General features: G+C 39.9%; 1 long non-coding RNA gene across 1 annotated transcript; it reads left to right on the top strand.

The window, feature by feature from the left end:
* Window positions 1-570: 570 nt before the first annotated feature.
* Window positions 571-9,070, top strand: LOC113589775 (uncharacterized). The gene is made up of 4 exons (XR_004776498.2): window positions 571-673; window positions 4,471-4,906; window positions 5,431-5,724; window positions 8,855-9,070. It is a non-coding gene; the product is annotated as an uncharacterized LOC113589775 (long non-coding RNA).
* Window positions 9,071-9,287: the final 217 nt, after the last annotated feature.

Here is a 9,287-nt window from a genome sequence, read left to right as displayed (position 1 = left end):
TGTAAAGTCCTCTGTCCACCAAGAACAACAATGAACAATGAATTCCATAAATGCTCTTCACCTAAGCAACAATGAATTATTTTTAAAAAGCTTTTATGAAAAGTGGTAAGTTATAAGTATTTTACATGGAAATGTGTCTGTAACTGTCATTCTGTTTAGCAAAAAATACTGGGATACACATCCCTGTCCCAAAAGATTTATAGTAAATGTTATAGTAAATTGTATCCAGAATAATGCATTCTAACAATTTTTAAAAATCTGACTGCTGAGTCTGAATTGTCAACCACTTTTAGATCAGAAATCAGGCTAGTATTTTGCACTTTCATAATAATGCACATTATTTGCAGGCTTTTTTAAAAGTTAGAGCATTGAATAATGGATAGACATGCAGGACTGCAGGTGATGGCTGATTAGCTCAAGATTGTGGCTGCACAAACGAAGCACATTAGCAGGTCATATATAATCGATCCCTTATTCACAAAAGGTCACATGTTCACATATAGCCTGTGGCAGGAGAAACAGGAACATTTAGACTTCCTGTTATTCTACAGTGATTGGCTCATTAGTGGGAAAAACTGTCTGGTGCTCATTTGTTAAAGGACCCGCTATGGCACAAAACAAAACAATAAATGTGCTGCACTGGGCATTTATGGATTACGAATCGCTTTGGCTGGTAAGTGAATGTTTTAAATGGCTACAGTGATGCAATATTGCACAATATTGTGCAATATGTACTACTGTTCTCCTTCACAATACCCATAAAACTGAGGTAGAGTGGTTTCTGCTATTCCGAATTGGGGATTTATTTTAAATCAATTTGAATAATATAATGTATTTCTTCAATTGTATTTTATTGAGCAACTGTTTTTTGTACAAATTTTAATTTTGACAATTAAGTCATACAAATATGGTAATATAATGTGGATCTGCTCATTTTAAAAATAAAAGTCTAACAGGCAATTTTAGTTAAACCCCCTTTTTTGCCTTGTGTTTGAAACGTGAGCTAGGTTTATCAGAGCTGTCAGGGCATTCAACATATACATTTCAGAATATCATCAGATCTGGCTGACCACAATACGATGTTCATCTTATGATGTTAATTATTCCACCATGACATCTATTTACTTTTCTTCAATAAAGAAAAGCCACTTTCCTGCTTACGGCACTGTATACTCGCACATTCTACTGACATAGCCGCGCAGGGCGTTTGAGTAGCTGTTCCATCCAGCTCTCTCTAACACTTCTCATGAGAAGGATCTGCTTTGTTTGCGTAACTGTATCCATATGGCTGAGGTTTGAGTTCAAAACTGACTTCTAAGGGTCTTGGCAAATTTCACCTAACCTTAATGCCTCAGGGAAACCATCAGGGGGAAAAGGGAATGAGACGTTGCATACACTCACGCGCTCTCTTGCACCCAATCTCCATCTAGCCAATACAATTTGAAATGGCGGCTTATCGAACAAAGATTTGGTACCTGTAAGGTTTTTCCATTAGCGAAATTCCTCTTTGTTAGAAAATTGATTCCCCAACATGTTAACGGTCTTAATGTTCAGGTGTTAATGATAAATGTTCCTCTGAATCTTTACAGTGTGTAAAACTTTGGATAATAACCTTAATCACAAAATCATAAGAAATAACAGTGGAGAGGTTAAGCATTTTTTGCAATGCAAGGTAGCATGCAAACACATACAGCTCCTATAAAGCATGGACCGTATCACTCGCATAAAGTCACAAGCACATTCCTATGAGGTCACTGTGTTTAATATGCTAACAGAGAACAGTAACTGCTACGCAAGTTCTCCCTGCCTTCACTTTGCAACCTGGAGAAAGACCAGAACCCACAGAAATGAGCGCTCGCATTAGAAGAATGTCTTGTTATCTTCCCTAAGGCATTCCTGTGGTTCTGCCAGTCTGGCCCATAATCCCATGTGCTGCTCACAACAGTATACACTGCTCCAATCTGCAGACACCCTCACACACACACACACACACACACACACACACACACACACACACACACACACACACACACACACACACACACCCCTTTCATGAAAATCCTCATGTTTCTCACACACATGCAGATACAGTAGGCTAGGTACACAGAAAGAGAGAGCATATGACAAGAAAAGGAGACAGAGAGTGGGAGAGAAAGAGAGAGAGAGAATGTAAGAAGAGCCATGACGGCAGCAGTTCCCAGCAGTGTTTGTTTAGTAAAAATCCTTCCAGCGTGTGCATAGTGATGGAACGAATGAGTCTCATGTTTGCAGAGGGGTGTGGGTGTGTGTGTGTGTGTATGTGTGTGTGTGTAGCAGCAACATTATATAGTCAGAACTTGGGATTATGACTTGAAAACTGCATTAATTTCAAAAGTAATGCTCCATAGATAAGTGTTTTATAGCACTGGCTGATACATATGATAATTATACTTGGGATTTATTTCCCAAAAAACATAAATCACTGTATATTCTGAAAAGTTTCAATACTGCATTAACATACTGACAAAAATGTTTAAGCATATACTTAATTCTTGTTGATAACACTGGTCATTGAGTTTGCTTAAAAAAACAACAAATGAACAAAAAACATTATACTCCATTACACTCTTATGTCATTAAGTATTGTATTGAAAGTGGATGCTCTCTGTGTTGGCAGAATACTGCTGGACATTGAAGAGGGATGCTCCTGAGGTCAAATAATGGCATAAATCACACATTGTAAATTTTAGAAGTGAGTTTGTAATATCAGCCTTATTTATGGATATGTAATATATACTTATTGTGATATTAAATTATCCCATCACTTAAACACATGAGAGGAAAATACCAAAAACAGATTCAAATTAAGCATCAAAACTACTATAAGATTCATTTATTTTAGTTTATGAAACCAAAACTCATTTGGATTATGTTGCCCAGTGAAGTGTCTCAGGTTTTCCTGTGTCCAGCTGGGGCTACAGAAGGACTGGCCCACCTTCACCTGGTTCTCATTCTTGCTCAGAGTTGCCTAATGAAACCTGACCATTTTTAAAAGATCCTGAGTTATGGGCCCATCAATAAATACCATATTCTGCCTTTGAAGTTGCCCAAGCTGTGGAAAGTGCTAAGATGTCATGTGTTAAAGTTATGACCTGATTCATTAAAACTAATCTACTCTGCTTGACATAGCCACTTTTTAATGAATGTGTACCTTTATTTATCCTGACAACCCGTGGACCTGAACTCCCACTTCCCCCCTTCCCCCCACTTTAGTTTGGCCCACATGTCAGATCCTTTTTGTGTCGTTATATTTTTTAGACCGTTTAAGCCTGAATAACGACGAAAAATAGAAATGGCACGATGTGTATTTGAGCCGTAGGCGGGTTCACTGCTGGTGGGTCTTTTACAGATGTCTGTAAAAGAGTGCGTTTCATTCCAGTGAATAAGCACTGGCCTCGAACTCCTGCAGGTTTTGTTTCAGGCATTTTCTTATTGTGACTGCTGGTGTGGCATAATGTAGAGGAAAGTGCAAGAGACACATTGCTTAAATTTGAGAAATTATTTATCTGTAATATGTTATCTATAATCTGTTCCAATGCAGTCTAAGGTATATGAGCCCCTCCTTTTAACCCATCTGATTGTAATGCAGAGAGAGAGAGAGAGAGAGAGAGAGAGAGAGAGAGAGAGAGAGAGAGAGTCATTCAGAGTTTGTTGTTCACATGTTTCTTAGCACATTGCATGTTTAAAAAAAAACAAAACTCTGAGGATGTGTGCATGTGCAGAATCTGTGCTGTGCTGTAAAGATCTGAGCACTGGAGTAACACAGAGAACCAAATAGAAAAACAGACCTCTTACTACCATCTTTCAGGCCCTCGGCACCCATGTTTGACCCGTGCTTCACCTCAGCTGGTACTTTCAGATTAAGATCTACACTAGCCCTTTGACAGCTCCCAATGATAATATAATGTCTCTCCTTGGTTACGAGCCTTCCAGCTGTTTTGGATAATGAATGACAGTAGTCATGCAATGCCGAGTGTGAGAAATGCCAGCACTTTCATTACAGTGTTTGTGTGTGTATATGTGTGTGTCAGAAGGATGTTAAACTAGGAGGGGAGAAAGAGGATGTAACATGGTACACAAGTCCATTAGAAAACACTCTGTGCTGTCCTTGACTGACAGACATACGTAACTAATGTGGTGCTGGGAAAAGGTTTCAGAGGTTAATAAGGAAAATGTTCAATGATAACAGCAATGATTTAAAAAATATATCCACATAGCCTAAATTGTGTAATTCATTTAGTTCATTTTAATTAATTTATTGTGTAATTAAATTGTGAAAGCAACTGATACGAACCAACAACTTAACTGAAAAAAGTGTACATTGATATTTTCATTTTTTTCTACCAAGTTGTAACACTAAGGTTGCCTTTGGCATTGCAATCTGTGAGCAAACTTTGTATTTGACATTCATCATTGTCGCTTCTTTTGAAGGTGGAGAGAGACAGAACCCTCTAGCTACCACTCTCCCCCTAACCTCACTGCAGAGCTGAGGAAGTGTGTCTGAACGGCCGTGGTAGCCCTCCCTTACAACTGGGAGGATTTTGCTATCAAAGCTCTGCATTGTTCAGGGGAACCTCACGCCTGAGCCATGTTAAGATGCCTAATATCGCACGCTCTGCGTTCTCCCCTTCCCAAACACTTGCTTTCAGACACATCACCTTCTCACCCTGCGTATAACAAAGTAACCCAACCTTAAGGTGACTGCACGGTCACAGACTCAAAGGCTGCCCTGGAATCCGCAGCGCACCCTGCACTCTGAGCCTTGGAGAGGAAGAACGATATAACGTGACAGAAAAGAAGAGGGGATTTGAGGGATGAGCTATCGCCCTGAACGTCTGCCACACTGCAGATGCTTGTAAGGAGTAACGTAAGTGGTTATAGTTCTGGGAAGCAGGCGTGTTGCTAACTGAAATGGAATCTCTAACAGGGGAGTGCTGTCCATCAGCAGGGTAAAGATGAAGTTACTCACAGATTGGAATGGTATTATATTCAAGCCTGTGCCAGCTGGCCCTGTGTAGATCAGACCAGCTCCTAATATTACCTCGGAGTACTGGGACACACTGCCTCAGTGTGTTAAAGTAGCATTTGCCATTTTGTGAATTGTGAATTTGTGAAATGTAAACTTAAATGTAGAAAGTCAACATTCCTATGTCTTCTGAACTTGCCATTTATCAGTCACAAACATGCTAGTGTTTGAACTTTACTATATCAAATTCTGAATTACATGTTCACCCATAATTACAACTTCCATGGCCCTAGTAACTTTAACAGGCATTTTGACAAGTAGAACCACCCCTATTTTAGCCTGCTTTTCTTTCATCAACCAAATGACATCACAGCTACAGGGACGTTGTGTGATCCTGAAATACCAACTTCCATTGTGCTCTCCAGGTTCCAGGTTGCCCTGTCATCATGACGAATTGGAGGAGCAAACCATCAAGCAGTCTGATTACAGGGTAGAACTAGTCACCTCAAAGGGTTTGCAACAAATTATGTGACTATACCGCCATCCTGGGAAAAAGTGCACGTGAAGAAGAGCCTGTCTGTCTGTTGCAGGCTGTGGCCTGAGGGATCAGCTAAGACCAGAGGGTTTTGAAACAGCTTGGATTGATGGCTTCATCTCAGAATGGCAGAAGGGCCTCATGCGTACCCGTGTGATGGCATCTCACCTCCACATGACCAAAGGTTAATGCATGGCCATATGTCATGTGTTGCTGTGCTAACTGATGTTCAGAGGCTTCTGAATTCACATATTCTGCAATGCTGTGAAACAGAGAATATCTTTATGATCAACAGGCTTAACATTTAAGCTACCGCTACATATTACTGCAAGTTGTTTATGGAATGCAATTATTTTTCTGTAATTTTATTATTACATATTCATGTTAAATGATACTAGTAGGAGTAGTTCAAATTCATTTCCTTAGCATTGTTTTATTGTATGTAACATGCATCACTCTGCATAATAAAACTTTACTTTCCATTTTACATTCAAGGTAGACATTAGCAAAATTACTTTGCAAAAATCTGAAAAGATCTCCTGTTATAGGCAGTGCATATAATAAACATACTCTACAGTACAGACACAGTGTAAAGCAGTGTAAAGCTTTTTGAACTAAGAGCACATTAGTAAATTTTCTTGCACATTTCCGAGGACATAGAAAAATGCTGAAAACAAGTTTACAATGTGCCACTCATTTTGCAAAAACTTAGCATTCGAGTAACAGGGGACCATTTCATGCATTAAAAAAATACCTCAGCATGCGAGCCGAAACTACTCAGAACATGGAACCAGTTCCAGCTGCCATTACTCTTTTGTGTATGACTGTTCTCTAATGCATCTGTCCCAGAATGTCCTGTTTTCAATTAGCATTAATGCAAACGCTGCTCATTATTTACCAAAGCCCATTTAACTCAGTCCAGTTGAGTGGAACTGTATTTACGAGGCTGGGTCCCGTGCTAAATTATGAGCAGTGCATTTGTTCAGCCAGCTCTCGGTTGCTCTAATCTGATGAAGGCTCTCCCCGTCCCGAGGTCAATAATTGGGTCTCGCTCCCCTTTTTGCACCCTTGTCTTCTCCAGCTGCAGGTTAGGACCTGCATCACATGCTCTATGAAATGCATCTCCCTTCAGGCCAGCCAAAAACATGCTGTTTCAGGCTCCGAGTTCTCCCACCACTATATGCTTTGCAGGCTTTCAAGGTCTCCAGACTATTCGGATTTCCAATAAAATTGAAAAACATATCAATTGTATGCTTCACTGAAGCATGCTACACTGCCATCCTTATGTAGCTGATCGTGATTCTTAAGAATGTCTGCCATCAATCCTTCTTCAGTTACACTTCCGTCTAAAGAAGAAACATTAGATTACACTTTCTACTGGACTAGAACTGTGATGGATTGCTGTATTTACTACACACTGTGCATATTTCTCCATCCTGTTATAGTTTTCCATCCTGTTATCATCAGATATGGAATACTAAACTTCATTGTCCAAACACAGATAGTTCTCACTGACTTCTCATTCTGCTACATATTCATCTAACATCCAGACACACTGGTTATTAGACGTGATTTTTGGTTATTGAAAAATTCTATATTTAATTAAAAACATAATTTTGTACCTGAATATGTGAGTTTAAAATGCTACAATTTGTAACATTCAAAACTGCATATGAACAAAGTGAGGAAACCCATAAATGCCACAGCAAGACTTAACAAGAACCTAGAGAATGTACTTTAGCTAAGGGGGATTACTGATGGAATGTATATAGTAATAAATATGTCCATCAGTGATTTGTAACAGGAAAGGCATTGATTACTTAGAATTTAGAGAGTAGTTGTCAAGTGTAAGGCAAACAACTTCATCGGGTTCTGAAATTTGTAAGATATTTGTGTTGCAATATGTGCTTTTTAAACTACATGTTCAAACTCTAGTCTGAGAACAAGCTCACTGTGTGACACCTGACCTCAGAGCTGCTGTAATAGTGCATATTATAAACCCATTTAGACTGGCCCTTTCTGTTCCATCACAGGAAACTCTGTGCTAATGGTCACTTTTGCCACAGCTGCACCTAAAAGCCACTCACCAGCAACAATGGCCTCAGAGTTATTCTGAGACTTTGTTGGGGCCATGAGAGCATTCCAAATATTTCCCAACACCCCCCCACCCCCCGCCACATACACACACACACACACACCTCAGAACGTCCGATTCCTAATCCCCTCAAAGTTCCCAGCTCAATAAAAGGGAATGTTGAAGGAAGGGGAAAAGACGAAAAGGGGTTGGGGAGAAAGCGAAAGCAGTCGTGTTAACCAGCTTACCGCAATTAAAATTTATTTAGGGCTTACAAGGAATCCTTTCACAGGCGAATAAATCAGCTGAAATCACATGGCTCAGGTGGAAGTGCGGCTCTCGGCCGTGTACTGGCAGGGGCCCAGTCTCCCTGTAATTATCCAGTCCCACCTCCAGCTTTCGGGCCTCCAGTTTAGAGGAGGAACGCTCCTCTCTTGGGCCCTGCCTGGAAACTCACCCTCCCACCCCCCCACCCCCCCACCCACATATTATATATGTGTGTGTGTGTTGGAGCAACTCTGGACTGGAACTTGACTTACTTGACTGATGAGGGGAGGCACTGTACAGTGCTCTGAAAAATAGACGTATTACTTTATAAAGACTGCTGATAAATCTAATTTGACAGCAGCTCTTTGGCAGCACTTACTGGCAGGTCTAGGTTTTATCATCGCCACAGTAACCATGTGACCTGGAATCTCTGTAAGGCCTACTCTCCACAACCAACTTGTCAACACAAGGCAAAATCTTTCCTAAATAGGCCAGCTCAGCCTTTGGTCTATTACTTTGAATGTATTAGGAAACAATGCTGCTTGCATTCTGTCCTTGAACTGTACTCTGAAAAAGCCATCTTAAAATTCTCTGCCCACAGCAGGAATATTAACACCTAATTGACTACAAGGAAACAAACAAGAAAACAAACAACATTTTCTGCTTAAAATAGAAATGGAACCTAAAAAGAATTAATAATGTAATAATTTGATTTATATGACTTTTTGTTGATAATAAAAATCAATTTTAGTAAAAGTGTAACCAGCACTCTTGAATCAGTTATTGAAAATAAGTTAATTGAGCTCTATTTATTCTGTCTACTCTTTCTCACCAAGTCAATTAGCTGAAGTTGTTTTTATGCCTATTATACACCTTCTAAATAAAAAAAATTGTCACTTCAGATGTGATCATTGCACACTTGCACATTGAAGACTGTTCTTTCTTTTTTCTCCCTTTTCCTTAATGTTAACAGCCTCAGAATCATTAACAGCACGTCATGCCAGAAGAAACATACATGGAAAACAAGCTGCAATCTTATTTCCATTTCCCAAGAGGTGAAGTAAGAAAACGTTGGTTAATGCTGACCAGGGAAAGCCTGACAACTGTAGGTGATCTTGCTGGGCCGTTATTTGGCACGAGGGAACTCCACCAAGAGAAAACAAAAGAGCCTTCTCTCTTCGCCAAGCACATCTGTCCAAGCCCACCTCTGTAATTGCAAGGGTTAGTCTTTGGTAATTGACACATAAATATTAAACTGTCAAAACGTAAGCATTGGTGACATGCTCCGGTCTGAGTCATTGCCCTCACAGCTGTGTGTGTGTGTGTGTGTGTGTGTGTGTGTGTGTGCGTGAGAGATAGTGAGAGAGAGAGAGAGAGAGAGAGACTTTCTGTCTTGCCTTGTTTGT

This window comes from Electrophorus electricus, chromosome 5 (assembly GCF_041902795.1).
Source record: "Electrophorus electricus isolate QZ-2024a chromosome 5, ASM4190279v1, whole genome shotgun sequence".
NCBI lineage: Eukaryota > Metazoa > Chordata > Actinopteri > Gymnotiformes > Gymnotidae > Electrophorus > Electrophorus electricus.
Note: the sequence above shows the minus strand (reverse complement) of the source record. Positions and strands in the feature narration are given on the sequence as shown.